This window comes from Paralichthys olivaceus, chromosome 12 (assembly GCF_024713975.1).
Source record: "Paralichthys olivaceus isolate ysfri-2021 chromosome 12, ASM2471397v2, whole genome shotgun sequence".
NCBI lineage: Eukaryota > Metazoa > Chordata > Actinopteri > Pleuronectiformes > Paralichthyidae > Paralichthys > Paralichthys olivaceus.
In genome coordinates, this window is record NC_091104.1 from 23,120 (window position 1) to 47,734 (window position 24,615).

At 47.2% G+C, this 24,615-nt stretch overlaps 45 non-coding genes across 45 annotated transcripts; all 45 read right to left on the reverse strand.

The window, feature by feature from the left end:
- Positions 1-115: 115 nt before the first annotated feature.
- Positions 116-232, reverse strand: LOC138412939 (U5 spliceosomal RNA). The gene has a single exon (XR_011245273.1). It is a non-coding gene; the product is annotated as a U5 spliceosomal RNA (small nuclear RNA).
- Positions 233-843: 611 nt separating this feature from the next.
- LOC138413206 (U2 spliceosomal RNA) lies at positions 844-1,035 on the reverse strand. The gene has a single exon (XR_011245542.1). It is a non-coding gene; the product is annotated as a U2 spliceosomal RNA (small nuclear RNA).
- Positions 1,036-1,212: 177 nt separating this feature from the next.
- LOC138412940 (U5 spliceosomal RNA) lies at positions 1,213-1,329 on the reverse strand. The gene has a single exon (XR_011245274.1). It is a non-coding gene; the product is annotated as a U5 spliceosomal RNA (small nuclear RNA).
- Positions 1,330-1,940: 611 nt separating this feature from the next.
- On the reverse strand, positions 1,941-2,132 carry LOC138413207 (U2 spliceosomal RNA). The gene has a single exon (XR_011245543.1). It is a non-coding gene; the product is annotated as a U2 spliceosomal RNA (small nuclear RNA).
- Positions 2,133-2,313: 181 nt separating this feature from the next.
- LOC138412681 (U5 spliceosomal RNA) lies at positions 2,314-2,426 on the reverse strand. Its single transcript, XR_011245016.1, has one exon. It is a non-coding gene; the product is annotated as a U5 spliceosomal RNA (small nuclear RNA).
- Positions 2,427-3,037: 611 nt separating this feature from the next.
- LOC138413208 (U2 spliceosomal RNA) lies at positions 3,038-3,229 on the reverse strand. The gene has a single exon (XR_011245544.1). It is a non-coding gene; the product is annotated as a U2 spliceosomal RNA (small nuclear RNA).
- A 177-nt stretch (positions 3,230-3,406) lies between these two features.
- LOC138412941 (U5 spliceosomal RNA) lies at positions 3,407-3,523 on the reverse strand. Its single transcript, XR_011245275.1, has one exon. It is a non-coding gene; the product is annotated as a U5 spliceosomal RNA (small nuclear RNA).
- Positions 3,524-4,134: 611 nt separating this feature from the next.
- On the reverse strand, positions 4,135-4,326 carry LOC138413209 (U2 spliceosomal RNA). The gene has a single exon (XR_011245545.1). It is a non-coding gene; the product is annotated as a U2 spliceosomal RNA (small nuclear RNA).
- A 177-nt stretch (positions 4,327-4,503) lies between these two features.
- Positions 4,504-4,620, reverse strand: LOC138412943 (U5 spliceosomal RNA). Its single transcript, XR_011245278.1, has one exon. It is a non-coding gene; the product is annotated as a U5 spliceosomal RNA (small nuclear RNA).
- A 611-nt stretch (positions 4,621-5,231) lies between these two features.
- LOC138413210 (U2 spliceosomal RNA) lies at positions 5,232-5,423 on the reverse strand. The gene has a single exon (XR_011245546.1). It is a non-coding gene; the product is annotated as a U2 spliceosomal RNA (small nuclear RNA).
- A 181-nt stretch (positions 5,424-5,604) lies between these two features.
- LOC138412682 (U5 spliceosomal RNA) lies at positions 5,605-5,717 on the reverse strand. Its single transcript, XR_011245017.1, has one exon. It is a non-coding gene; the product is annotated as a U5 spliceosomal RNA (small nuclear RNA).
- A 611-nt stretch (positions 5,718-6,328) lies between these two features.
- LOC138413211 (U2 spliceosomal RNA) lies at positions 6,329-6,520 on the reverse strand. The gene has a single exon (XR_011245547.1). It is a non-coding gene; the product is annotated as a U2 spliceosomal RNA (small nuclear RNA).
- Positions 6,521-6,697: 177 nt separating this feature from the next.
- LOC138412944 (U5 spliceosomal RNA) lies at positions 6,698-6,814 on the reverse strand. The gene has a single exon (XR_011245279.1). It is a non-coding gene; the product is annotated as a U5 spliceosomal RNA (small nuclear RNA).
- A 611-nt stretch (positions 6,815-7,425) lies between these two features.
- On the reverse strand, positions 7,426-7,617 carry LOC138413212 (U2 spliceosomal RNA). The gene has a single exon (XR_011245548.1). It is a non-coding gene; the product is annotated as a U2 spliceosomal RNA (small nuclear RNA).
- Positions 7,618-7,794: 177 nt separating this feature from the next.
- LOC138412945 (U5 spliceosomal RNA) lies at positions 7,795-7,911 on the reverse strand. The gene has a single exon (XR_011245280.1). It is a non-coding gene; the product is annotated as a U5 spliceosomal RNA (small nuclear RNA).
- A 611-nt stretch (positions 7,912-8,522) lies between these two features.
- LOC138413213 (U2 spliceosomal RNA) lies at positions 8,523-8,714 on the reverse strand. Its single transcript, XR_011245549.1, has one exon. It is a non-coding gene; the product is annotated as a U2 spliceosomal RNA (small nuclear RNA).
- Positions 8,715-8,891: 177 nt separating this feature from the next.
- Positions 8,892-9,008, reverse strand: LOC138412946 (U5 spliceosomal RNA). Its single transcript, XR_011245281.1, has one exon. It is a non-coding gene; the product is annotated as a U5 spliceosomal RNA (small nuclear RNA).
- Positions 9,009-9,619: 611 nt separating this feature from the next.
- On the reverse strand, positions 9,620-9,811 carry LOC138413214 (U2 spliceosomal RNA). Its single transcript, XR_011245550.1, has one exon. It is a non-coding gene; the product is annotated as a U2 spliceosomal RNA (small nuclear RNA).
- Positions 9,812-9,988: 177 nt separating this feature from the next.
- On the reverse strand, positions 9,989-10,105 carry LOC138412947 (U5 spliceosomal RNA). Its single transcript, XR_011245282.1, has one exon. It is a non-coding gene; the product is annotated as a U5 spliceosomal RNA (small nuclear RNA).
- Positions 10,106-10,716: 611 nt separating this feature from the next.
- Positions 10,717-10,908, reverse strand: LOC138413215 (U2 spliceosomal RNA). The gene has a single exon (XR_011245551.1). It is a non-coding gene; the product is annotated as a U2 spliceosomal RNA (small nuclear RNA).
- Positions 10,909-11,085: 177 nt separating this feature from the next.
- On the reverse strand, positions 11,086-11,202 carry LOC138412948 (U5 spliceosomal RNA). Its single transcript, XR_011245283.1, has one exon. It is a non-coding gene; the product is annotated as a U5 spliceosomal RNA (small nuclear RNA).
- Positions 11,203-11,813: 611 nt separating this feature from the next.
- LOC138412505 (U2 spliceosomal RNA) lies at positions 11,814-12,005 on the reverse strand. The gene has a single exon (XR_011244855.1). It is a non-coding gene; the product is annotated as a U2 spliceosomal RNA (small nuclear RNA).
- Positions 12,006-12,182: 177 nt separating this feature from the next.
- Positions 12,183-12,299, reverse strand: LOC138412949 (U5 spliceosomal RNA). Its single transcript, XR_011245284.1, has one exon. It is a non-coding gene; the product is annotated as a U5 spliceosomal RNA (small nuclear RNA).
- Positions 12,300-12,910: 611 nt separating this feature from the next.
- On the reverse strand, positions 12,911-13,102 carry LOC138413217 (U2 spliceosomal RNA). The gene has a single exon (XR_011245553.1). It is a non-coding gene; the product is annotated as a U2 spliceosomal RNA (small nuclear RNA).
- A 177-nt stretch (positions 13,103-13,279) lies between these two features.
- On the reverse strand, positions 13,280-13,396 carry LOC138412950 (U5 spliceosomal RNA). The gene has a single exon (XR_011245285.1). It is a non-coding gene; the product is annotated as a U5 spliceosomal RNA (small nuclear RNA).
- Positions 13,397-14,007: 611 nt separating this feature from the next.
- LOC138413218 (U2 spliceosomal RNA) lies at positions 14,008-14,199 on the reverse strand. Its single transcript, XR_011245554.1, has one exon. It is a non-coding gene; the product is annotated as a U2 spliceosomal RNA (small nuclear RNA).
- A 177-nt stretch (positions 14,200-14,376) lies between these two features.
- Positions 14,377-14,493, reverse strand: LOC138412951 (U5 spliceosomal RNA). The gene has a single exon (XR_011245286.1). It is a non-coding gene; the product is annotated as a U5 spliceosomal RNA (small nuclear RNA).
- Positions 14,494-15,104: 611 nt separating this feature from the next.
- Positions 15,105-15,296, reverse strand: LOC138413219 (U2 spliceosomal RNA). Its single transcript, XR_011245555.1, has one exon. It is a non-coding gene; the product is annotated as a U2 spliceosomal RNA (small nuclear RNA).
- Positions 15,297-15,477: 181 nt separating this feature from the next.
- On the reverse strand, positions 15,478-15,590 carry LOC138412683 (U5 spliceosomal RNA). Its single transcript, XR_011245018.1, has one exon. It is a non-coding gene; the product is annotated as a U5 spliceosomal RNA (small nuclear RNA).
- A 611-nt stretch (positions 15,591-16,201) lies between these two features.
- Positions 16,202-16,393, reverse strand: LOC138413220 (U2 spliceosomal RNA). Its single transcript, XR_011245556.1, has one exon. It is a non-coding gene; the product is annotated as a U2 spliceosomal RNA (small nuclear RNA).
- Positions 16,394-16,574: 181 nt separating this feature from the next.
- LOC138412684 (U5 spliceosomal RNA) lies at positions 16,575-16,687 on the reverse strand. The gene has a single exon (XR_011245019.1). It is a non-coding gene; the product is annotated as a U5 spliceosomal RNA (small nuclear RNA).
- Positions 16,688-17,296: 609 nt separating this feature from the next.
- Positions 17,297-17,488, reverse strand: LOC138413221 (U2 spliceosomal RNA). Its single transcript, XR_011245557.1, has one exon. It is a non-coding gene; the product is annotated as a U2 spliceosomal RNA (small nuclear RNA).
- Positions 17,489-17,665: 177 nt separating this feature from the next.
- LOC138412952 (U5 spliceosomal RNA) lies at positions 17,666-17,782 on the reverse strand. The gene has a single exon (XR_011245287.1). It is a non-coding gene; the product is annotated as a U5 spliceosomal RNA (small nuclear RNA).
- Positions 17,783-18,393: 611 nt separating this feature from the next.
- On the reverse strand, positions 18,394-18,585 carry LOC138413222 (U2 spliceosomal RNA). Its single transcript, XR_011245558.1, has one exon. It is a non-coding gene; the product is annotated as a U2 spliceosomal RNA (small nuclear RNA).
- Positions 18,586-18,762: 177 nt separating this feature from the next.
- On the reverse strand, positions 18,763-18,879 carry LOC138412954 (U5 spliceosomal RNA). Its single transcript, XR_011245289.1, has one exon. It is a non-coding gene; the product is annotated as a U5 spliceosomal RNA (small nuclear RNA).
- Positions 18,880-19,491: 612 nt separating this feature from the next.
- LOC138413223 (U2 spliceosomal RNA) lies at positions 19,492-19,683 on the reverse strand. Its single transcript, XR_011245559.1, has one exon. It is a non-coding gene; the product is annotated as a U2 spliceosomal RNA (small nuclear RNA).
- A 181-nt stretch (positions 19,684-19,864) lies between these two features.
- On the reverse strand, positions 19,865-19,977 carry LOC138412685 (U5 spliceosomal RNA). The gene has a single exon (XR_011245020.1). It is a non-coding gene; the product is annotated as a U5 spliceosomal RNA (small nuclear RNA).
- A 611-nt stretch (positions 19,978-20,588) lies between these two features.
- LOC138413224 (U2 spliceosomal RNA) lies at positions 20,589-20,780 on the reverse strand. Its single transcript, XR_011245560.1, has one exon. It is a non-coding gene; the product is annotated as a U2 spliceosomal RNA (small nuclear RNA).
- Positions 20,781-20,961: 181 nt separating this feature from the next.
- On the reverse strand, positions 20,962-21,074 carry LOC138412687 (U5 spliceosomal RNA). Its single transcript, XR_011245022.1, has one exon. It is a non-coding gene; the product is annotated as a U5 spliceosomal RNA (small nuclear RNA).
- A 611-nt stretch (positions 21,075-21,685) lies between these two features.
- Positions 21,686-21,877, reverse strand: LOC138413225 (U2 spliceosomal RNA). The gene has a single exon (XR_011245561.1). It is a non-coding gene; the product is annotated as a U2 spliceosomal RNA (small nuclear RNA).
- A 181-nt stretch (positions 21,878-22,058) lies between these two features.
- Positions 22,059-22,171, reverse strand: LOC138412688 (U5 spliceosomal RNA). Its single transcript, XR_011245023.1, has one exon. It is a non-coding gene; the product is annotated as a U5 spliceosomal RNA (small nuclear RNA).
- Positions 22,172-22,782: 611 nt separating this feature from the next.
- LOC138412517 (U2 spliceosomal RNA) lies at positions 22,783-22,974 on the reverse strand. Its single transcript, XR_011244867.1, has one exon. It is a non-coding gene; the product is annotated as a U2 spliceosomal RNA (small nuclear RNA).
- Positions 22,975-23,155: 181 nt separating this feature from the next.
- Positions 23,156-23,268, reverse strand: LOC138412689 (U5 spliceosomal RNA). Its single transcript, XR_011245024.1, has one exon. It is a non-coding gene; the product is annotated as a U5 spliceosomal RNA (small nuclear RNA).
- A 609-nt stretch (positions 23,269-23,877) lies between these two features.
- Positions 23,878-24,069, reverse strand: LOC138412536 (U2 spliceosomal RNA). The gene has a single exon (XR_011244886.1). It is a non-coding gene; the product is annotated as a U2 spliceosomal RNA (small nuclear RNA).
- Positions 24,070-24,250: 181 nt separating this feature from the next.
- Positions 24,251-24,363, reverse strand: LOC138412690 (U5 spliceosomal RNA). Its single transcript, XR_011245025.1, has one exon. It is a non-coding gene; the product is annotated as a U5 spliceosomal RNA (small nuclear RNA).
- Positions 24,364-24,615: the final 252 nt, after the last annotated feature.

The window sequence follows — 24,615 nt, forward strand, 5'->3', positions numbered from 1 at the left end:
TCGTACGTACGCACGCATAACAATGGCTGCTGCTTATCGCCTCCGCCCAACCTCTCCTTTGTGGACACATGGTTTCTGAAGTTGGACAGCTCTTTGACTTTTCACAATTTCAAAAGGCTGAGCAATACAGCAAAGCCTGCCAAAAATATATTCAACTCATGGATGTTCCTCTCCACGGAAGTCTTTAGTAAAAGGCGAAAGACTTGTGCGCTTTGAAGAGAAACCAGAGTCAGCATGGCCCTCTGTTCCTGAGCAGCAGAGGAGGCTCTCGGTGACAGTCACCACCTTCACGGTAGGCCTCTCTTTGCTTTCCTATCCCAGTATGCAACATTCCCAACCCTCTGCCAATCAAAAGTAGACACATCTTTATTTCCTCCTGCCCTGGCTAATGTGGTTGGCTTTTGAGCCTGTCTTAGCAATACATCCCTGAACTGCATACATTTGGTCCTAAAGGCTGCCACCAAGCTTCTCACCAAGTCTCCCAGAAGGTCTTGTGTGAAAACAAGTTTTCATGCTTGACAAAGGCTTCCAACTCAATTTGGAATCCAGTTCAAGCTCATTGGGATCCCACTGAGAGCCGTGGATGGTCAGGCACAGACGTGTAGTAGACATCTACTGCAGCCATATCAATCCGTAAGGAATTGGGAACCCCTGATCAGAGTTTCTGGATTGTTCTTCAATCAAGACTCAAGGCAAAAGGAGACTGTGCTTATGACGTTGTATCCCTTACACACTGGCTCTCTCTCTCTCTGCCGGACCATTACCTTCATTTCCTTCACCCGCTGTGAATTGACTTTTGAAACAGGACAATTGTTTGAGTGCTTGGTTTTCTACAAGGTAAGAACAGAGTGCACCGTTCCCAGCGGCACTGCAATGCTAGGTCGATGCGTGGAGTGAAAGGAGCAAGCTCCAAATTTCAGCCCCTCGTGCTAAAAATCGGCTTAATATGTAGTCCTCTTATAGAGGACATATCAGATATTAAACTGATAAGAACAGATACTACACTTGATCTTAGCCAAAAGGCCGAGAAGCGATAACCCCCAAGTGGTGGATGTCCGTGCGGAGCTCTTGGCACAAATCTCACGTGTTGTGGTGCCTCGTACGTACGCACGCATAACAATGGCTGCTGCTTATCGCCTCCGCCCAACCTCTCCTTTGTGGACACATGGTTTCTGAAGTTGGACAGCTCTTTGACTTTTCACAATTTCAAAAGGCTGAGCAATACAGCAAAGCCTGCCAAAAATATATTCAACTCATGGATGTTCCTCTCCACGGAAGTCTTTAGTAAAAGGCGAAAGACTTGTGCGCTTTGAAGAGAAACCAGAGTCAGCATGGCCCTCTGTTCCTGAGCAGCAGAGGAGGCTCTCGGTGACAGTCACCACCTTCACGGTAGGCCTCTCTTTGCTTTCCTATCCCAGTATGCAACATTCCCAACCCTCTGCCAATCAAAAGTAGACACATCTTTATTTCCTCCTGCCCTGGCTAATGTGGTTGGCTTTTGAGCCTGTCTTAGCAATACATCCCTGAACTGCATACATTTGGTCCTAAAGGCTGCCACCAAGCTTCTCACCAAGTCTCCCAGAAGGTCTTGTGTGAAAACAAGTTTTCATGCTTGACAAAGGCTTCCAACTCAATTTGGAATCCAGTTCAAGCTCATTGGGATCCCACTGAGAGCCGTGGATGGTCAGGCACAGACGTGTAGTAGACATCTACTGCAGCCATATCAATCCGTAAGGAATTGGGAACCCCTGATCAGAGTTTCTGGATTGTTCTTCAATCAAGACTCAAGGCAAAAGGAGACTGTGCTTATGACGTTGTATCCCTTACACACTGGCTCTCTCTCTCTCTGCCGGACCATTACCTTCATTTCCTTCACCCGCTGTGAATTGACTTTTGAAACAGGACAATTGTTTGAGTGCTTGGTTTTCTACAAGGTAAGAACAGAGTGCACCGTTCCCAGCGGCACTGCAATGCTAGGTCGATGCGTGGAGTGAAAGGAGCAAGCTCCAAATTTCAGCCCCTCGTGCTAAAAATCGGCTTAATATGTAGTCCTCTTATAGAGGACATATCAGATATTAAACTGATAAGAACAGATACTACACTTGATCTTAGCCAAAAGGCCGAGAAGCGATAACCCCCAAGTGGTGGATGTCCGTGCGGAGCTCTTGGCACAAATCTCACGTGTTGTGGTGCCTCGTACGTACGCACGCATAACAATGGCTGCTGCTTATCGCCTCCGCCCAACCTCTCCTTTGTGGACACATGGTTTCTGAAGTTGGACAGCTCTTTGACTTTTCACAATTTCAAAAGGCTCAGCAATACAGCAAAGCCTGCCAAAAATATATTCAACTCATGGATGTTCCTCTCCACGGAAGTCTTTAGTAAAAGGCGAAAGACTTGTGCGCTTTGAAGAGAAACCAGAGTCAGCATGGCCCTCTGTTCCTGAGCAGCAGAGGAGGCTCTCGGTGACAGTCACCACCTTCACGGTAGGCCTCTCTTTGCTTTCCTATCCCAGTATGCAACATTCCCAACCCTCTGCCAATCAAAAGTAGACACATCTTTATTTCCTCCTGGCCTGGCTAATGTGGTGGGCTTTTGAGCCTGTCTTAGCAATACATCCCTGAACTGCATACATTTGGTCCTAAAGGCTGCCACCAAGCTTCTCACCAAGTCTCCCAGAAGGTCTTGTGTGAAAACAAGTTTTCATGCTTGACAAAGGCTTCCAACTCAACTTGGAATCCAGTTCAAGCTCATTGGGATCCCACTGAGAGCCGTGGATGGTCAGGCACAGACGTGTAGTAGACATCTACTGCAGCCATATCAATCCGTAAGGAATTGGGAACCCCTGATCAGAGTTTCTGGATTGTTCTTCAATCAAGACTCAAGGCAAAAGGAGACTGTGCTTATGACGTTGTATCCCTTACACACTGGCTCTCTCTCTCTCTGCCGGACCATTACCTTCATTTCCTTCACCCGCTGTGAATTGACTTTTGAAACAGGACAATTGTTTGAGTGCTTGGTTTTCTACAAGGTAAGAACAGAGTGCACCGTTCCCAGCGGCACTGCAATGCTAGGTCGATGCGTGGAGTGAAAGGAGCAAGCTCCAAATTTCAGCCCCTCGTGCTAAAAATCGGCTTAATATGTAGTCCTCTTATAGAGGACATATCAGATATTAAACTGATAAGAACAGATACTACACTTGATCTTAGCCAAAAGGCCGAGAAGCGATAACCCCCAAGTGGTGGATGTCCGTGCGGAGCTCTTGGCACAAATCTCACGTGTTGTGGTGCCTCGTACGTACGCACGCATAACAATGGCTGCTGCTTATCGCCTCCGCCCAACCTCTCCTTTGTGGACACATGGTTTCTGAAGTTGGACAGCTCTTTGACTTTTCACAATTTCAAAAGGCTGAGCAATACAGCAAAGCCTGCCAAAAATATATTCAACTCATGGATGTTCCTCTCCACGGAAGTCTTTAGTAAAAGGCGAAAGACTTGTGCGCTTTGAAGAGAAACCAGAGTCAGCATGGCCCTCTGTTCCTGAGCAGCAGAGGAGGCTCTCGGTGACAGTCACCACCTTCACGGTAGGCCTCTCTTTGCTTTCCTATCCCAGTATGCAACATTCCCAACCCTCTGCCAATCAAAAGTAGACACATCTTTATTTCCTCCTGCCCTGGCTAATGTGGTTGGCTTTTGAGCCTGTCTTAGCAATACATCCCTGAACTGCATACATTTGGTCCTAAAGGCTGCCACCAAGCTTCTCACCAAGTCTCCCAGAAGGTCTTGTGTGAAAACAAGTTTTCATGCTTGACAAAGGCTTCCAACTCAATTTGGAATCCAGTTCAAGCTCATTGGGATCCCACTGAGAGCCGTGGATGGTCAGGCACAGACGTGTAGTAGACATCTACTGCAGCCATATCAATCCGTAAGGAATTGGGAACCCCTGATCAGAGTTTCTGGATTGTTCTTCAATCAAGACTCAAGGCAAAAGGAGACTGTGCTTATGACGTTGTATCCCTTACACACTGGCTCTCTCTCTCTCTGCCGGACCATTACCTTCATTTCCTTCACCCGCTGTGAATTGACTTTTGAAACAGGACAATTGTTTGAGTGCTTGGTTTTCTACAAGGTAAGAACAGAGTGCACCGTTCCCAGCGGCACTGCAATGCTAGGTCGATGCGTGGAGTGAAAGGAGCAAGCTCCAAATTTCAGCCCCTCGTGCTAAAAATCGGCTTAATATGTAGTCCTCTTATAGAGGACATATCAGATATTAAACTGATAAGAACAGATACTACACTTGATCTTAGCCAAAAGGCCGAGAAGCGATAACCCCCAAGTGGTGGATGTCCGTGCGGAGCTCTTGGCACAAATCTCACGTGTTGTGGTGCCTCGTACGTACGCACGCATAACAATGGCTGCTGCTTATCGCCTCCGCCCAACCTCTCCTTTGTGGACACATGGTTTCTGAAGTTGGACAGCTCTTTGACTTTTCACAATTTCAAAAGGCTGAGCAATACAGCAAAGCCTGCCAAAAATATATTCAACTCATGGATGTTCCTCTCCACGGAAGTCTTTAGTAAAAGGCGAAAGACTTGTGCGCTTTGAAGAGAAACCAGAGTCAGCATGGCCCTCTGTTCCTGAGCAGCAGAGGAGGCTCTCGGTGACAGTCACCACCTTCACGGTAGGCCTCTCTTTGCTTTCCTATCCCAGTATGCAACATTCCCAACCCTCTGCCAATCAAAAGTAGACACATCTTTATTTCCTCCTGCCCTGGCTAATGTGGTTGGCTTTTGAGCCTGTCTTAGCAATACATCCCTGAACTGCATACATTTGGTCCTAAAGGCTGCCACCAAGCTTCTCACCAAGTCTCCCAGAAGGTCTTGTGTGAAAACAAGTTTTCATGCTTGACAAAGGCTTCCAACTCAATTTGGAATCCAGTTCAAGCTCATTGGGATCCCACTGAGAGCCGTGGATGGTCAGGCACAGACGTGTAGTAGACATCTACTGCAGCCATATCAATCCGTAAGGAATTGGGAACCCCTGATCAGAGTTTCTGGATTGTTCTTCAATCAAGACTCAAGGCAAAAGGAGACTGTGCTTATGACGTTGTATCCCTTACACACTGGCTCTCTCTCTCTCTGCCGGACCATTACCTTCATTTCCTTCACCCGCTGTGAATTGACTTTTGAAACAGGACAATTGTTTGAGTGCTTGGTTTTCTACAAGGTAAGAACAGAGTGCACCGTTCCCAGCGGCACTGCAATGCTAGGTCGATGCGTGGAGTGAAAGGAGCAAGCTCCAAATTTCAGCCCCTCGTGCTAAAAATCGGCTTAATATGTAGTCCTCTTATAGAGGACATATCAGATATTAAACTGATAAGAACAGATACTACACTTGATCTTAGCCAAAAGGCCGAGAAGCGATAACCCCCAAGTGGTGGATGTCCGTGCGGAGCTCTTGGCACAAATCTCACGTGTTGTGGTGCCTCGTACGTACGCACGCATAACAATGGCTGCTGCTTATCGCCTCCGCCCAACCTCTCCTTTGTGGACACATGGTTTCTGAAGTTGGACAGCTCTTTGACTTTTCACAATTTCAAAAGGCTCAGCAATACAGCAAAGCCTGCCAAAAATATATTCAACTCATGGATGTTCCTCTCCACGGAAGTCTTTAGTAAAAGGCGAAAGACTTGTGCGCTTTGAAGAGAAACCAGAGTCAGCATGGCCCTCTGTTCCTGAGCAGCAGAGGAGGCTCTCGGTGACAGTCACCACCTTCACGGTAGGCCTCTCTTTGCTTTCCTATCCCAGTATGCAACATTCCCAACCCTCTGCCAATCAAAAGTAGACACATCTTTATTTCCTCCTGCCCTGGCTAATGTGGTTGGCTTTTGAGCCTGTCTTAGCAATACATCCCTGAACTGCATACATTTGGTCCTAAAGGCTGCCACCAAGCTTCTCACCAAGTCTCCCAGAAGGTCTTGTGTGAAAACAAGTTTTCATGCTTGACAAAGGCTTCCAACTCAATTTGGAATCCAGTTCAAGCTCATTGGGATCCCACTGAGAGCCGTGGATGGTCAGGCACAGACGTGTAGTAGACATCTACTGCAGCCATATCAATCCGTAAGGAATTGGGAACCCCTGATCAGAGTTTCTGGATTGTTCTTCAATCAAGACTCAAGGCAAAAGGAGACTGTGCTTATGACGTTGTATCCCTTACACACTGGCTCTCTCTCTCTCTGCCGGACCATTACCTTCATTTCCTTCACCCGCTGTGAATTGACTTTTGAAACAGGACAATTGTTTGAGTGCTTGGTTTTCTACAAGGTAAGAACAGAGTGCACCGTTCCCAGCGGCACTGCAATGCTAGGTCGATGCGTGGAGTGAAAGGAGCAAGCTCCAAATTTCAGCCCCTCGTGCTAAAAATCGGCTTAATATGTAGTCCTCTTATAGAGGACATATCAGATATTAAACTGATAAGAACAGATACTACACTTGATCTTAGCCAAAAGGCCGAGAAGCGATAACCCCCAAGTGGTGGATGTCCGTGCGGAGCTCTTGGCACAAATCTCACGTGTTGTGGTGCCTCGTACGTACGCACGCATAACAATGGCTGCTGCTTATCGCCTCCGCCCAACCTCTCCTTTGTGGACACATGGTTTCTGAAGTTGGACAGCTCTTTGACTTTTCACAATTTCAAAAGGCTGAGCAATACAGCAAAGCCTGCCAAAAATATATTCAACTCATGGATGTTCCTCTCCACGGAAGTCTTTAGTAAAAGGCGAAAGACTTGTGCGCTTTGAAGAGAAACCAGAGTCAGCATGGCCCTCTGTTCCTGAGCAGCAGAGGAGGCTCTCGGTGACAGTCACCACCTTCACGGTAGGCCTCTCTTTGCTTTCCTATCCCAGTATGCAACATTCCCAACCCTCTGCCAATCAAAAGTAGACACATCTTTATTTCCTCCTGCCCTGGCTAATGTGGTTGGCTTTTGAGCCTGTCTTAGCAATACATCCCTGAACTGCATACATTTGGTCCTAAAGGCTGCCACCAAGCTTCTCACCAAGTCTCCCAGAAGGTCTTGTGTGAAAACAAGTTTTCATGCTTGACAAAGGCTTCCAACTCAATTTGGAATCCAGTTCAAGCTCATTGGGATCCCACTGAGAGCCGTGGATGGTCAGGCACAGACGTGTAGTAGACATCTACTGCAGCCATATCAATCCGTAAGGAATTGGGAACCCCTGATCAGAGTTTCTGGATTGTTCTTCAATCAAGACTCAAGGCAAAAGGAGACTGTGCTTATGACGTTGTATCCCTTACACACTGGCTCTCTCTCTCTCTGCCGGACCATTACCTTCATTTCCTTCACCCGCTGTGAATTGACTTTTGAAACAGGACAATTGTTTGAGTGCTTGGTTTTCTACAAGGTAAGAACAGAGTGCACCGTTCCCAGCGGCACTGCAATGCTAGGTCGATGCGTGGAGTGAAAGGAGCAAGCTCCAAATTTCAGCCCCTCGTGCTAAAAATCGGCTTAATATGTAGTCCTCTTATAGAGGACATATCAGATATTAAACTGATAAGAACAGATACTACACTTGATCTTAGCCAAAAGGCCGAGAAGCGATAACCCCCAAGTGGTGGATGTCCGTGCGGAGCTCTTGGCACAAATCTCACGTGTTGTGGTGCCTCGTACGTACGCACGCATAACAATGGCTGCTGCTTATCGCCTCCGCCCAACCTCTCCTTTGTGGACACATGGTTTCTGAAGTTGGACAGCTCTTTGACTTTTCACAATTTCAAAAGGCTGAGCAATACAGCAAAGCCTGCCAAAAATATATTCAACTCATGGATGTTCCTCTCCACGGAAGTCTTTAGTAAAAGGCGAAAGACTTGTGCGCTTTGAAGAGAAACCAGAGTCAGCATGGCCCTCTGTTCCTGAGCAGCAGAGGAGGCTCTCGGTGACAGTCACCACCTTCACGGTAGGCCTCTCTTTGCTTTCCTATCCCAGTATGCAACATTCCCAACCCTCTGCCAATCAAAAGTAGACACATCTTTATTTCCTCCTGCCCTGGCTAATGTGGTTGGCTTTTGAGCCTGTCTTAGCAATACATCCCTGAACTGCATACATTTGGTCCTAAAGGCTGCCACCAAGCTTCTCACCAAGTCTCCCAGAAGGTCTTGTGTGAAAACAAGTTTTCATGCTTGACAAAGGCTTCCAACTCAATTTGGAATCCAGTTCAAGCTCATTGGGATCCCACTGAGAGCCGTGGATGGTCAGGCACAGACGTGTAGTAGACATCTACTGCAGCCATATCAATCCGTAAGGAATTGGGAACCCCTGATCAGAGTTTCTGGATTGTTCTTCAATCAAGACTCAAGGCAAAAGGAGACTGTGCTTATGACGTTGTATCCCTTACACACTGGCTCTCTCTCTCTCTGCCGGACCATTACCTTCATTTCCTTCACCCGCTGTGAATTGACTTTTGAAACAGGACAATTGTTTGAGTGCTTGGTTTTCTACAAGGTAAGAACAGAGTGCACCGTTCCCAGCGGCACTGCAATGCTAGGTCGATGCGTGGAGTGAAAGGAGCAAGCTCCAAATTTCAGCCCCTCGTGCTAAAAATCGGCTTAATATGTAGTCCTCTTATAGAGGACATATCAGATATTAAACTGATAAGAACAGATACTACACTTGATCTTAGCCAAAAGGCCGAGAAGCGATAACCCCCAAGTGGTGGATGTCCGTGCGGAGCTCTTGGCACAAATCTCACGTGTTGTGGTGCCTCGTACGTACGCACGCATAACAATGGCTGCTGCTTATCGCCTCCGCCCAACCTCTCCTTTGTGGACACATGGTTTCTGAAGTTGGACAGCTCTTTGACTTTTCACAATTTCAAAAGGCTGAGCAATACAGCAAAGCCTGCCAAAAATATATTCAACTCATGGATGTTCCTCTCCACGGAAGTCTTTAGTAAAAGGCGAAAGACTTGTGCGCTTTGAAGAGAAACCAGAGTCAGCATGGCCCTCTGTTCCTGAGCAGCAGAGGAGGCTCTCGGTGACAGTCACCACCTTCACGGTAGGCCTCTCTTTGCTTTCCTATCCCAGTATGCAACATTCCCAACCCTCTGCCAATCAAAAGTAGACACATCTTTATTTCCTCCTGCCCTGGCTAATGTGGTTGGCTTTTGAGCCTGTCTTAGCAATACATCCCTGAACTGCATACATTTGGTCCTAAAGGCTGCCACCAAGCTTCTCACCAAGTCTCCCAGAAGGTCTTGTGTGAAAACAAGTTTTCATGCTTGACAAAGGCTTCCAACTCAATTTGGAATCCAGTTCAAGCTCATTGGGATCCCACTGAGAGCCGTGGATGGTCAGGCACAGACGTGTAGTAGACATCTACTGCAGCCATATCAATCCGTAAGGAATTGGGAACCCCTGATCAGAGTTTCTGGATTGTTCTTCAATCAAGACTCAAGGCAAAAGGAGACTGTGCTTATGACGTTGTATCCCTTACACACTGGCTCTCTCTCTCTCTGCCGGACCATTACCTTCATTTCCTTCACCCGCTGTGAATTGACTTTTGAAACAGGACAATTGTTTGAGTGCTTGGTTTTCTACAAGGTAAGAACAGAGTGCACCGTTCCCAGCGGCACTGCAATGCTAGGTCGATGCGTGGAGTGAAAGGAGCAAGCTCCAAATTTCAGCCCCTCGTGCTAAAAATCGGCTTAATATGTAGTCCTCTTATAGAGGACATATCAGATATTAAACTGATAAGAACAGATACTACACTTGATCTTAGCCAAAAGGCCGAGAAGCGATAACCCCCAAGTGGTGGATGTCCGTGCGGAGCTCTTGGCACAAATCTCACGTGTTGTGGTGCCTCGTACGTACGCACGCATAACAATGGCTGCTGCTTATCGCCTCCGCCCAACCTCTCCTTTGTGGACACATGGTTTCTGAAGTTGGACAGCTCTTTGACTTTTCACAATTTCAAAAGGCTGAGCAATACAGCAAAGCCTGCCAAAAATATATTCAACTCATGGATGTTCCTCTCCACGGAAGTCTTTAGTAAAAGGCGAAAGACTTGTGCGCTTTGAAGAGAAACCAGAGTCAGCATGGCCCTCTGTTCCTGAGCAGCAGAGGAGGCTCTCGGTGACAGTCACCACCTTCACGGTAGGCCTCTCTTTGCTTTCCTATCCCAGTATGCAACATTCCCAACCCTCTGCCAATCAAAAGTAGACACATCTTTATTTCCTCCTGCCCTGGCTAATGTGGTTGGCTTTTGAGCCTGTCTTAGCAATACATCCCTGAACTGCATACATTTGGTCCTAAAGGCTGCCACCAAGCTTCTCACCAAGTCTCCCAGAAGGTCTTGTGTGAAAACAAGTTTTCATGCTTGACAAAGGCTTCCAACTCAATTTGGAATCCAGTTCAAGCTCATTGGGATCCCACTGAGAGCCGTGGATGGTCAGGCACAGACGTGTAGTAGACATCTACTGCAGCCATATCAATCCGTAAGGAATTGGGAACCCCTGATCAGAGTTTCTGGATTGTTCTTCAATCAAGACTCAAGGCAAAAGGAGACTGTGCTTATGACGTTGTATCCCTTACACACTGGCTCTCTCTCTCTCTGCCGGACCATTACCTTCATTTCCTTCACCCGCTGTGAATTGACTTTTGAAACAGGACAATTGTTTGAGTGCTTGGTTTTCTACAAGGTAAGAACAGAGTGCACCGTTCCCAGCGGCACTGCAATGCTAGGTCGATGCGTGGAGTGAAAGGAGCAAGCTCCAAATTTCAGCCCCTCGTGCTAAAAATCGGCTTAATATGTAGTCCTCTTATAGAGGACATATCAGATATTAAACTGATAAGAACAGATACTACACTTGATCTTAGCCAAAAGGCCGAGAAGCGATAACCCCCAAGTGGTGGATGTCCGTGCGGAGCTCTTGGCACAAATCTCACGTGTTGTGGTGCCTCGTACGTACGCACGCATAACAATGGCTGCTGCTTATCGCCTCCGCCCAACCTCTCCTTTGTGGACACATGGTTTCTGAAGTTGGACAGCTCTTTGACTTTTCACAATTTCAAAAGGCTGAGCAATACAGCAAAGCCTGCCAAAAATATATTCAACTCATGGATGTTCCTCTCCACGGAAGTCTTTAGTAAAAGGCGAAAGACTTGTGCGCTTTGAAGAGAAACCAGAGTCAGCATGGCCCTCTGTTCCTGAGCAGCAGAGGAGGCTCTCGGTGACAGTCACCACCTTCACGGTAGGCCTCTCTTTGCTTTCCTATCCCAGTATGCAACATTCCCAACCCTCTGCCAATCAAAAGTAGACACATCTTTATTTCCTCCTGCCCTGGCTAATGTGGTTGGCTTTTGAGCCTGTCTTAGCAATACATCCCTGAACTGCATACATTTGGTCCTAAAGGCTGCCACCAAGCTTCTCACCAAGTCTCCCAGAAGGTCTTGTGTGAAAACAAGTTTTCATGCTTGACAAAGGCTTCCAACTCAATTTGGAATCCAGTTCAAGCTCATTGGGATCCCACTGAGAGCCGTGGATGGTCAGGCACAGACGTGTAGTAGACATCTACTGCAGCCATATCAATCCGTAAGGAATTGGGAACCCCTGATCAGAGTTTCTGGATTGTTCTTCAATCAAGACTCAAGGCAAAAGGAGACTGTGCTTATGACGTTGTATCCCTTACACACTGGCTCTCTCTCTCTCTGCCGGACCATTACCTTCATTTCCTTCACCCGCTGTGAATTGACTTTTGAAACAGGACAATTGTTTGAGTGCTTGGTTTTCTACAAGGTAAGAACAGAGTGCACCGTTCCCAGCGGCACTGCAATGCTAGGTCGATGCGTGGAGTGAAAGGAGCAAGCTCCAAATTTCAGCCCCTCATGCTAAAAATCGGCTTAATATGTAGTCCTCTTATAGAGGACATATCAGATATTAAACTGATAAGAACAGATACTACACTTGATCTTAGCCAAAAGGCCGAGAAGCGATAACCCCCAAGTGGTGGATGTCCGTGCGGAGCTCTTGGCACAAATCTCACGTGTTGTGGTGCCTCGTACGTACGCACGCATAACAATGGCTGCTGCTTATCGCCTCCGCCCAACCTCTCCTTTGTGGACACATGGTTTCTGAAGTTGGACAGCTCTTTGACTTTTCACAATTTCAAAAGGCTGAGCAATACAGCAAAGCCTGCCAAAAATATATTCAACTCATGGATGTTCCTCTCCACGGAAGTCTTTAGTAAAAGGCGAAAGACTTGTGCGCTTTGAAGAGAAACCAGAGTCAGCATGGCCCTCTGTTCCTGAGCAGCAGAGGAGGCTCTCGGTGACAGTCACCACCTTCACGGTAGGCCTCTCTTTGCTTTCCTATCCCAGTATGCAACATTCCCAACCCTCTGCCAATCAAAAGTAGACACATCTTTATTTCCTCCTGCCCTGGCTAATGTGGTTGGCTTTTGAGCCTGTCTTAGCAATACATCCCTGAACTGCATACATTTGGTCCTAAAGGCTGCCACCAAGCTTCTCACCAAGTCTCCCAGAAGGTCTTGTGTGAAAACAAGTTTTCATGCTTGACAAAGGCTTCCAACTCAATTTGGAATCCAGTTCAAGCTCATTGGGATCCCACTGAGAGCCGTGGATGGTCAGGCACAGACGTGTAGTAGACATCTACTGCAGCCATATCAATCCGTAAGGAATTGGGAACCCCTGATCAGAGTTTCTGGATTGTTCTTCAATCAAGACTCAAGGCAAAAGGAGACTGTGCTTATGACGTTGTATCCCTTACACACTGGCTCTCTCTCTCTCTGCCGGACCATTACCTTCATTTCCTTCACCCGCTGTGAATTGACTTTTGAAACAGGACAATTGTTTGAGTGCTTGGTTTTCTACAAGGTAAGAACAGAGTGCACCGTTCCCAGCGGCACTGCAATGCTAGGTCGATGCGTGGAGTGAAAGGAGCAAGCTCCAAATTTCAGCCCCTCGTGCTAAAAATCGGCTTAATATGTAGTCCTCTTATAGAGGACATATCAGATATTAAACTGATAAGAACAGATACTACACTTGATCTTAGCCAAAAGGCCGAGAAGCGATAACCCCCAAGTGGTGGATGTCCGTGCGGAGCTCTTGGCACAAATCTCACGTGTTGTGGTGCCTCGTACGTACGCACGCATAACAATGGCTGCTGCTTATCGCCTCCGCCCAACCTCTCCTTTGTGGACACATGGTTTCTGAAGTTGGACAGCTCTTTGACTTTTCACAATTTCAAAAGGCTGAGCAATACAGCAAAGCCTGCCAAAAATATATTCAACTCATGGATGTTCCTCTCCACGGAAGTCTTTAGTAAAAGGCGAAAGACTTGTGCGCTTTGAAGAGAAACCAGAGTCAGCATGGCCCTCTGTTCCTGAGCAGCAGAGGAGGCTCTCGGTGACAGTCACCACCTTCACGGTAGGCCTCTCTTTGCTTTCCTATCCCAGTATGCAACATTCCCAACCCTCTGCCAATCAAAAGTAGACACATCTTTATTTCCTCCTGCCCTGGCTAATGTGGTTGGCTTTTGAGCCTGTCTTAGCAATACATCCCTGAACTGCATACATTTGGTCCTAAAGGCTGCCACCAAGCTTCTCACCAAGTCTCCCAGAAGGTCTTGTGTGAAAACAAGTTTTCATGCTTGACAAAGGCTTCCAACTCAATTTGGAATCCAGTTCAAGCTCATTGGGATCCCACTGAGAGCCGTGGATGGTCAGGCACAGACGTGTAGTAGACATCTACTGCAGCCATATCAATCCGTAAGGAATTGGGAACCCCTGATCAGAGTTTCTGGATTGTTCTTCAATCAAGACTCAAGGCAAAAGGAGACTGTGCTTATGACGTTGTATCCCTTACACACTGGCTCTCTCTCTCTCTGCCGGACCATTACCTTCATTTCCTTCACCCGCTGTGAATTGACTTTTGAAACAGGACAATTGTTTGAGTGCTTGGTTTTCTACAAGGTAAGAACAGAGTGCACCGTTCCCAGCGGCACTGCAATGCTAGGTCGATGCGTGGAGTGAAAGGAGCAAGCTCCAAATTTCAGCCCCTCGTGCTAAAAATCGGCTTAATATGTAGTCCTCTTATAGAGGACATATCAGATATTAAACTGATAAGAACAGATACTACACTTGATCTTAGCCAAAAGGCCGAGAAGCGATAACCCCCAAGTGGTGGATGTCCGTGCGGAGCTCTTGGCACAAATCTCACGTGTTGTGGTGCCTCGTACGTACGCACGCATAACAATGGCTGCTGCTTATCGCCTCCGCCCAACCTCTCCTTTGTGGACACATGGTTTCTGAAGTTGGACAGCTCTTTGACTTTTCACAATTTCAAAAGGCTGAGCAATACAGCAAAGCCTGCCAAAAATATATTCAACTCATGGATGTTCCTCTCCACGGAAGTCTTTAGTAAAAGGCGAAAGACTTGTGCGCTTTGAAGAGAAACCAGAGTCAGCATGGCCCTCTGTTCCTGAGCAGCAGAGGAGGCTCTCGGTGACAGTCACCACCTTCACGGTAGGCCTCTCTTTGCTTTCCTATCCCAGTATGCAACATTCCCAACCCTCTGCCAATCAAAAGTAGACACATCTTTATTTCCTCCTGGCCTGGCTAATGTGGTGGGCTTTTGAGCCTGTCTTAGCAATACATCCCTGAACTGCATACATTTGGTCCTAAAGGCTGCCACCAAGCTTCTCACCAAGTCTCCCAGAAGGTCTTGTGTGAAAACAAGTTTTCATGCTTGACAAAGGCTTCCAACTCAACTTGGAATCCAGTTCAAGCTCATTGGGATCCCACTGAGAGCCGTGGATGGTCAGGCACAGACGTGTAGTAGACATCTACTGCAGCCATATCAATCCGTAAGGAATTGGGAACCCCTGATCAGAGTTTCTGGATTGTTCTTCAATCAAGACTCAAGGCAAAAGGAGACTGTGCTTATGACGTTGTATCCCTTACACACTGGCTCTCTCTCTCTCTGCCGGACCATTACCTTCATTTCCTTCACCCGCTGTGAATTGACTTTTGAAACAGGACAATTGTTTGAGTGCTTGGTTTTCTACAAGGTAAGAACAGAGTGCACCGTTCCCAGCGGCACTGCAATGCTAGGTCGATGCGTGGAGTGAAAGGAGCAAGCTCCAAATTTCAGCCCCTCGTGCTAAAAATCGGCTTAATATGTAGTCCTCTTATAGAGGACATATCAGATATTAAACTGATAAGAACAGATACTACACTTGATCTTAGCCAAAAGGCCGAGAAGCGATAACCCCCAAGTGGTGGATGTCCGTGCGGAGCTCTTGGCACAAATCTCACGTGTTGTGGTGCCTCGTACGTACGCACGCATAACAATGGCTGCTGCTTATCGCCTCCGCCCAACCTCTCCTTTGTGGACACATGGTTTCTGAAGTTGGACAGCTCTTTGACTTTTCACAATTTCAAAAGGCTCAGCAATACAGCAAAGCCTGCCAAAAATATATTCAACTCATGGATGTTCCTCTCCACGGAAGTCTTTAGTAAAAGGCGAAAGACTTGTGCGCTTTGAAGAGAAACCAGAGTCAGCATGGCCCTCTGTTCCTGAGCAGCAGAGGAGGCTCTCGGTGACAGTCACCACCTTCACGGTAGGCCTCTCTTTGCTTTCCTATCCCAGTATGCAACATTCCCAACCCTCTGCCAATCAAAAGTAGACACATCTTTATTTCCTCCTGCCCTGGCTAATGTGGTTGGCTTTTGAGCCTGTCTTAGCAATACATCCCTGAACTGCATACATTTGGTCCTAAAGGCTGCCACCAAGCTTCTCACCAAGTCTCCCAGAAGGTCTTGTGTGAAAACAAGTTTTCATGCTTGACAAAGGCTTCCAACTCAATTTGGAATCCAGTTCAAGCTCATTGGGATCCCACTGAGAGCCGTGGATGGTCAGGCACAGACGTGTAGTAGACATCTACTGCAGCCATATCAATCCGTAAGGAATTGGGAACCCCTGATCAGAGTTTCTGGATTGTTCTTCAATCAAGACTCAAGGCAAAAGGAGACTGTGCTTATGACGTTGTATCCCTTACACACTGGCTCTCTCTCTCTCTGCCGGACCATTACCTTCATTTCCTTCACCCGCTGTGAATTGACTTTTGAAACAGGACAATTGTTTGAGTGCTTGGTTTTCTACAAGGTAAGAACAGAGTGCACCGTTCCCAGCGGCACTGCAATGCTAGGTCGATGCGTGGAGTGAAAGGAGCAAGCTCCAAATTTCAGCCCCTCGTGCTAAAAATCGGCTTAATATGTAGTCCTCTTATAGAGGACATATCAGATATTAAACTGATAAGAACAGATACTACACTTGATCTTAGCCAAAAGGCCGAGAAGCGATAACCCCCAAGTGGTGGATGTCCGTGCGGAGCTCTTGGCACAAATCTCACGTGTTGTGGTGCCTCGTACGTACGCACGCATAACAATGGCTGCTGCTTATCGCCTCCGCCCAACCTCTCCTTTGTGGACACATGGTTTCTGAAGTTGGACAGCTCTTTGACTTTTCACAATTTCAAAAGGCTCAGCAATACAGCAAAGCCTGCCAAAAATATATTCAACTCATGGATGTTCCTCTCCACGGAAGTCTTTAGTAAAAGGCGAAAGACTTGTGCGCTTTGAAGAGAAACCAGAGTCAGCATGGCCCTCTGTTCCTGAGCAGCAGAGGAGGCTCTCGGTGACAGTCACCACCTTCACGGTAGGCCTCTCTTTGCTTTCCTATCCCAGTATGCAACATTCCCAACCCTCTGCCAATCAAAAGTAGACACATCTTTATTTCCTCCTGGCCTGGCTAATGTGGTTGGCTTTTGAGCCTGTCTTAGCAATACATCCCTGAACTGCATACATTTGGTCCTAAAGGCTGCCACCAAGCTTCTCACCAAGTCTCCCAGAAGGTCTTGTGTGAAAACAAGTTTTCATGCTTGACAAAGGCTTCCAACTCAATTTGGAATCCAGTTCAAGCTCATTGGGATCCCACTGAGAGCAGTGGATGGTCAGGCACAGACGTGTAGTAGACATCTACTGCAGCCATATCAATCCGTAAGGAATTGGGAACCCCTGATCAGAGTTTCTGGATTGTTCTTCAATCAAGACTCAAGGCAAAAGGAGACTGTGCTTATGACGTTGTATCCCTTACACACTGGCTCTCTCTCTCTGCCGGACCATTACCTTCATTTCCTTCACCCGCTGTGAATTGACTTTTGAAACAGGACAATTGTTTGCGTGCTTGGTTTTCTACAAGGTAAGAACAGAGTGCACCGTTCCCAGCGGCACTGCAATGCTAGGTCGATGCGTGGAGTGAAAGGAGCAAGCTCCAAATTTCAGCCCCTCGTGCTAAAAATCGGCTTAATATGTAGTCCTCTTATAGAGGACATATCAGATATTAAACTGATAAGAACAGATACTACACTTGATCTTAGCCAAAAGGCCGAGAAGCGATAACCCCCAAGTGGTGGATGTCCGTGCGGAGCTCTTGGCACAAATCTCACGTGTTGTGGTGCCTCGTACGTACGCACGCATAACAATGGCTGCTGCTTATCGCCTCCGCCCAACCTCTCCTTTGTGGACACATGGTTTCTGAAGTTGGACAGCTCTTTGACTTTTCACAATTTCAAAAGGCTGAGCAATACAGCAAAGCCTGCCAAAAATATATTCAACTCATGGATGTTCCTCTCCACGGAAGTCTTTAGTAAAAGGCGAAAGACTTGTGCGCTTTGAAGAGAAACCAGAGTCAGCATGGCCCTCTGTTCCTGAGCAGCAGAGGAGGCTCTCGGTGACAGTCACCACCTTCACGGTAGGCCTCTCTTTGCTTTCCTATCCCAGTATGCAACATTCCCAACCCTCTGCCAATCAAAAGTAGACACATCTTTATTTCCTCCTGCCCTGGCTAATGTGGTTGGCTTTTGAGCCTGTCTTAGCAATACATCCCTGAACTGCATACATTTGGTCCTAAAGGCTGCCACCAAGCTTCTCACCAAGTCTCCCAGAAGGTCTTGTGTGAAAACAAGTTTTCATGCTTGATAAAGGCTTCCAACTCAATTTGGAATCCAGTTCAAGCTCATTGGGATCCCACTGAGAGCCGTGGATGGTCAGGCACAGACGTGTAGTAGACATCTACTGCAGCCATATCAATCCGTAAGGAATTGGGAACCCCTGATCAGAGTTTCTGGATTGTTCTTCAATCAAGACTCAAGGCAAAAGGAGACTGTGCTTATGACGTTGTATCCCTTACACACTGGCTCTCTCTCTCTCTGCCGGACCATTACCTTCATTTCCTTCACCCGCTGTGAATTGACTTTTGAAACAGGACAATTGTTTGAGTGCTTGGTTTTCTACAAGGTAAGAACAGAGTGCACCGTTCCCAGCGGCACTGCAATGCTAGGTCGATGCGTGGAGTGAAAGGAGCAAGCTCCAAATTTCAGCCCCTCGTGCTAAAAATCGGCTTAATATGTAGTCCTCTTATAGAGGACATATCAGATATTAAACTGATAAGAACAGATACTACACTTGATCTTAGCCAAAAGGCCGAGAAGCGATAACCCCCAAGTGGTGGATGTCCGTGCGGAGCTCTTGGCACAAATCTCACGTGTTGTGGTGCCTCGTACGTACGCACGCATAACAGTGGCTGCTGCTTATCGCCTCCGCCCAACCTCTCCTTTGTGGACACATGGTTTCTGAAGTTGGACAGCTCTTTGACTTTTCACAATTTCAAAAGGCTGAGCAATACAGCAAAGCCTGCCAAAAATATATTCAACTCATGGATGTTCCTCTCCACGGAAGTCTTTAGTAAAAGGCGAAAGACTTGTGCGCTTTGAAGAGAAACCAGAGTCAGCATGGCCCTCTGTTCCTGAGCAGGCAGAGGAGGCTCTCGGTGACAGTCACCACCTTCACGGTAGGCCTCTCTTTGCTTTCCTATCCCAGTATGCAACATTCCCAACCCTCTGCCAATCAAAAGTAGACACATCTTTATTTCCTCCTGCCCTGGCTAATGTGGTTGGCTTTTGAGCCTGTCTTAGCAATACATCCCTGAACTGCATACATTTGGTCCTAAAGGCTGCCACCAAGCTTCTCACCAAGTCTCCCAGAGGGTCTTGTGTGAAAACAAGTTTTCATGCTTGACAAAGGCTTCCAACTCAATTTGGAATCCAGTTCAAGCTCATTGGGATCCCACTGAGAGCCGTGGATGGTCAGGCACAGACGTGTAGTAGACATCTACTGCAGCCATATCAATCCGTAAGGAATTGGGAACCCCTGATCAGAGTTTCTGGATTGTTCTTCAATCAAGACTCAAGGCAAAAGGAGACTGTGCTTATGACGTTGTATCCCTTACACACTGGCTCTCTCTCTCTCTGCCGGACCATTACCTTCATTTCCTTCACCCGCTGTGAATTGACTTTTGAAACAGGACAATTGTTTGAGTGCTTGGTTTTCTACAAGGTAAGAACAGAGTGCACCGTTCCCAGCGGCACTGCAATGCTAGGTCGATGCGTGGAGTGAAAGGAGCAAGCTCCAAATTTCAGCCCCTCGTGCTAAAAATCGGCTTAATATGTAGTCCTCTTATAGAGGACATATCAGATATTAAACTGATAAGAACAGATACTACACTTGATCTTAGCCAAAAGGCCGAGAAGCGATAACCCCCAAGTGGTGGATGTCCGTGCGGAGCTCTTGGCACAAATCTCACGTGTTGTGGTGCCTCGTACGTACGCACGCATAACAATGGCTGCTGCTTATCGCCTCCGCCCAACCTCTCCTTTGTGGACACATGGTTTCTGAAGTTGGACAGCTCTTTGACTTTTCACAATTTCAAAAGGCTCAGCAATACAGCAAAGCCTGCCAAAAATATATTCAACTCATGGATGTTCCTCTCCACGGAAGTCTTTAGTAAAAGGCGAAAGACTTGTGCGCTTTGAAGAGAAACCAGAGTCAGCATGGCCCTCTGTTCCTGAGCAGCAGAGGAGGCTCTCGGTGACAGTCACCACCTTCACGGTAGGCCTCTCTTTGCTTTCCTATCCCAGTATGCAACATTCCCAACCCTCTGCCAATCAAAAGTAGACACATCTTTATTTCCTCCTGCCCTGGCTAATGTGGTTGGCTTTTGAGCCTGTCTTAGCAATACATCCCTGAACTGCATACATTTGGTCCTAAAGGCTGCCACCAAGCTTCTCACCAAGTCTCCCAGAAGGTCTTGTGTGAAAACAAGTTTTCATGCTTGACAAAGGCTTCCAACTCAATTTGGAATCCAGTTCAAGCTCATTGGGATCCCACTGAGAGCCGTGGATGGTCAGGCACAGACGTGTAGTAGACATCTACTGCAGCCATATCAATCCGTAAGGAATTGGGAACCCCTGATCAGAGTTTCTGGATTGTTCTTCAATCAAGACTCAAGGCAAAAGGAGACTGTGCTTATGACGTTGTATCCCTTACACACTGGCTCTCTCTCTCTCTGCCGGACCATTACCTTCATTTCCTTCACCCGCTGTGAATTGACTTTTGAAACAGGACAATTGTTTGAGTGCTTGGTTTTCTACAAGGTAAGAACAGAGTGCACCGTTCCCAGCGGCACTGCAATGCTAGGTCGATGCGTGGAGTGAAAGGAGCAAGCTCCAAATTTCAGCCCCTCGTGCTAAAAATCGGCTTAATATGTAGTCCTCTTATAGAGGACATATCAGATATTAAACTGATAAGAACAGATACTACACTTGATCTTAGCCAAAAGGCCGAGAAGCGATAACCCCCAAGTGGTGGATGTCCGTGCCGAGCTCTTGGCACAAATCTCACGTGTTGTGGTGCCTCGTACGTACGCACGCATAACAATGGCTGCTGCTTATCGCCTCCGCCCAACCTCTCCTTTGTGGACACATGGTTTCTGAAGTTGGACAGCTCTTTGACTTTTCACAATTTCAAAAGGCTCAGCAATACAGCAAAGCCTGCCAAAAATATATTCAACTCATGGATGTTCCTCTCCACGGAAGTCTTTAGTAAAAGGCGAAAGACTTGTGCGCTTTGAAGAGAAACCAGAGTCAGCATGGCCCTCTGTTCCTGAGCAGCAGAGGAGGCTCTCGGTGACAGTCACCACCTTCACGGTAGGCCTCTCTTTGCTTTCCTATCCCAGTATGCAACATTCCCAACCCTCTGCCAATCAAAAGTAGACACATCTTTATTTCCTCCTGCCCTGGCTAATGTGGTTGGCTTTTGAGCCTGTCTTAGCAATACATCCCTGAACTGCATACATTTGGTCCTAAAGGCTGCCACCAAGCTTCTCACCAAGTCTCCCAGAGGGTCTTGTGTGAAAACAAGTTTTCATGCTTGACAAAGGCTTCCAACTCAATTTGGAATCCAGTTCAAGCTCATTGGGATCCCACTGAGAGCCGTGGATGGTCAGGCACAGACGTGTAGTAGACATCTACTGCAGCCATATCAATCCGTAAGGAATTGGGAACCCCTGATCAGAGTTTCTGGATTGTTCTTCAATCAAGACTCAAGGCAAAAGGAGACTGTGCTTATGACGTTGTATCCCTTACACACTGGCTCTCTCTCTCTCTGCCGGACCATTACCTTCATTTCCTTCACCCGCTGTGAATTGACTTTTGAAACAGGACAATTGTTTGAGTGCTTGGTTTTCTACAAGGTAAGAACAGAGTGCACCGTTCCCAGCGGCACTGCAATGCTAGGTCGATGCGTGGAGTGAAAGGAGCAAGCTCCAAATTTCAGCCCCTCGTGCTAAAAATCGGCTTAATATGTAGTCCTCTTATAGAGGACATATCAGATATTAAACTGATAAGAACAGATACTACACTTGATCTTAGCCAAAAGGCCGAGAAGCGATAACCCCCAAGTGGTGGATGTCCGTGCGGAGCTCTTGGCACAAATCTCACGTGTTGTGGTGCCTCGTACGTACGCACGCATAACAATGGCTGCTGCTTATCGCCTCCGCCCAACCTCTCCTTTGTGGACACATGGTTTCTGAAGTTGGACAGCTCTTTGACTTTTCACAATTTCAAAAGGCTCAGCAATACAGCAAAGCCTGCCAAAAATATATTCAACTCATGGATGTTCCTCTCCACGGAAGTCTTTAGTAAAAGGCGAAAGACTTGTGCGCTTTGAAGAGAAACCAGAGTCAGCATGGCCCTCTGTTCCTGAGCAGCAGAGGAGGCTCTCGGTGACAGTCACCACCTTCACGGTAGGCCTCTCTTTGCTTTCCTATCCCAGTATGCAACATTCCCAACCCTCTGCCAATCAAAAGTAGACACATCTTTATTTCCTCCTGCCCTGGCTAATGTGGTTGGCTTTTGAGCCTGTCTTAGCAATACATCCCTGAACTGCATACATTTGGTCCTAAAGGCTGCCACCAAGCTTCTCACCAAGTCTCCCAGAAGGTCTTGTGTGAAAACAAGTTTTCATGCTTGACAAAGGCTTCCAACTCAATTTGGAATCCAGTTCAAGCTCATTGGGATCCCACTGAGAGCCGTGGATGGTCAGGCACAGACGTGTAGTAGACATCTACTGCAGCCATATCAATCCGTAAGGAATTGGGAACCCCTGATCAGAGTTTCTGGATTGTTCTTCAATCAAGACTCAAGGCAAAAGGAGACTGTGCTTATGACGTTGTATCCCTTACACACTGGCTCTCTCTCTCTCTGCCGGACCATTACCTTCATTTCCTTCACCCGCTGTGAATTGACTTTTGAAACAGGACAATTGTTTGAGTGCTTGGTTTTCTACAAGGTAAGAACAGAGTGCACCGTTCCCAGCGGCACTGCAATGCTAGGTCGATGCGTGGAGTGAAAGGAGCAAGCTCCAAATTTCAGCCCCTCGTGCTAAAAATCGGCTTAATATGTAGTCCTCTTATAGAGGACATATCAGATATTAAACTGATAAGAACAGATACTACACTTGATCTTAGCCAAAAGGCAGAGAAGCGATAACCCCCAAGTGGTGGATGTCCGTGCGGAGCTCTTGGCACAAATCTCACGTGTTGTGGTGCCTCGTACGTACGCACGCATAACAATGGCTGCTGCTTATCGCCTCCGCCCAACCTCTCCTTTGTGGACACATGGTTTCTGAAGTTGGACAGCTCTTTGACTTTTCACAATTTCAAAAGGCTCAGCAATACAGCAAAGCCTGCCAAAAATATATTCAACTCATGGATGTTCCTCTCCACGGAAGTCTTTAGTAAAAGGCGAAAGACTTGTGCGCTTTGAAGAGAAACCAGAGTCAGCATGGCCCTCTGTTCCTGAGCAGCAGAGGAGGCTCTCGGTGACAGTCACCACCTTCACGGTAGGCCTCTCTTTGCTTTCCTATCCCAGTATGCAACATTCCCAACCCTCTGCCAATCAAAAGTAGACACATCTTTATTTCCTCCTGCCCTGGCTAATGTGGTTGGCTTTTGAGCCTGTCTTAGCAATACATCCCTGAACTGCATACATTTGGTCCTAAAGGCTGCCACCAAGCTTCTCACCAAGTCTCCCAGAAGGTCTTGTGTGAAAACAAGTTTTCATGCTTGACAAAGGCTTCCAACTCAATTTGGAATCCAGTTCAAGCTCATTGGGATCCCACTGAGAGCCGTGGATGGTCAGGCACAGACGTGTAGTAGACATCTACTGCAGCCATATCAATCCGTAAGGAATTGGGAACCCCTGATCAGAGTTTCTGGATTGTTCTTCAATCAAGACTCAAGGCAAAAGGAGACTGTGCTTATGACGTTGTATCCCTTACACACTGGCTCTCTCTCTCTGCCGGACCATTACCTTCATTTCCTTCACCCGCTGTGAATTGACTTTTGAAACAGGACAGTTGTTTGAGTGCTTGGTTTTCTACAAGGTAAGAACAGAGTGCACCGTTCCCAGCGGCACTGCAATGCTAGGTCGATGCGTGGAGTGAAAGGAGCAAGCTCCAAATTTCAGCCCCTCGTGCTACAAATCGGCTTAATATGTAGTCCTCTTATAGAGGACATATCAGATATTAAACTGATAAGAACAGATACTACACTTGATCTTAGCCAAAAGGCCGAGAAGCGATAACCCCCAAGTGGTGGATGTCCGTGCGGAGCTCTTGGCACAAATCTCACGTGTTGTGGTGCCTCGTACGTACGCACGCATAACAATGGCTGCTGCTTATCGCCTCCGCCCAACCTCTCCTTTGTGGACACATGGTTTCTGAAGTTGGACAGCTCTTTGACTTTTCACAATTTCAAAAGGCTCAGCAATACAGCAAAGCCTGCCAAAAATATATTCAACTCATGGATGTTCCTCTCCACGGAAGTCTTTAGTAAAAGGCGAAAGACTTGTGCGCTTTGAAGAGAAACCAGAGTCAGCATGGCCCTCTGTTCCTGAGCAGCAGAGGAGGCTCTCGGTGACAGTCACCACCTTCACGGTAGGCCTCTCTTTGCTTTCCTATCCCAGTATGCAACATTCCCAACCCTCTGCCAATCAAAAGTAGACACATCTTTATTTCCTCCTGCCCTGGCTAATGTGGTTGGCTTTTGAGCCTGTCTTAGCAATACATCCCTGAACTGCATACATTTGGTCCTAAAGGCTGCCACCAAGCTTCTCACCAAGTCTCCCA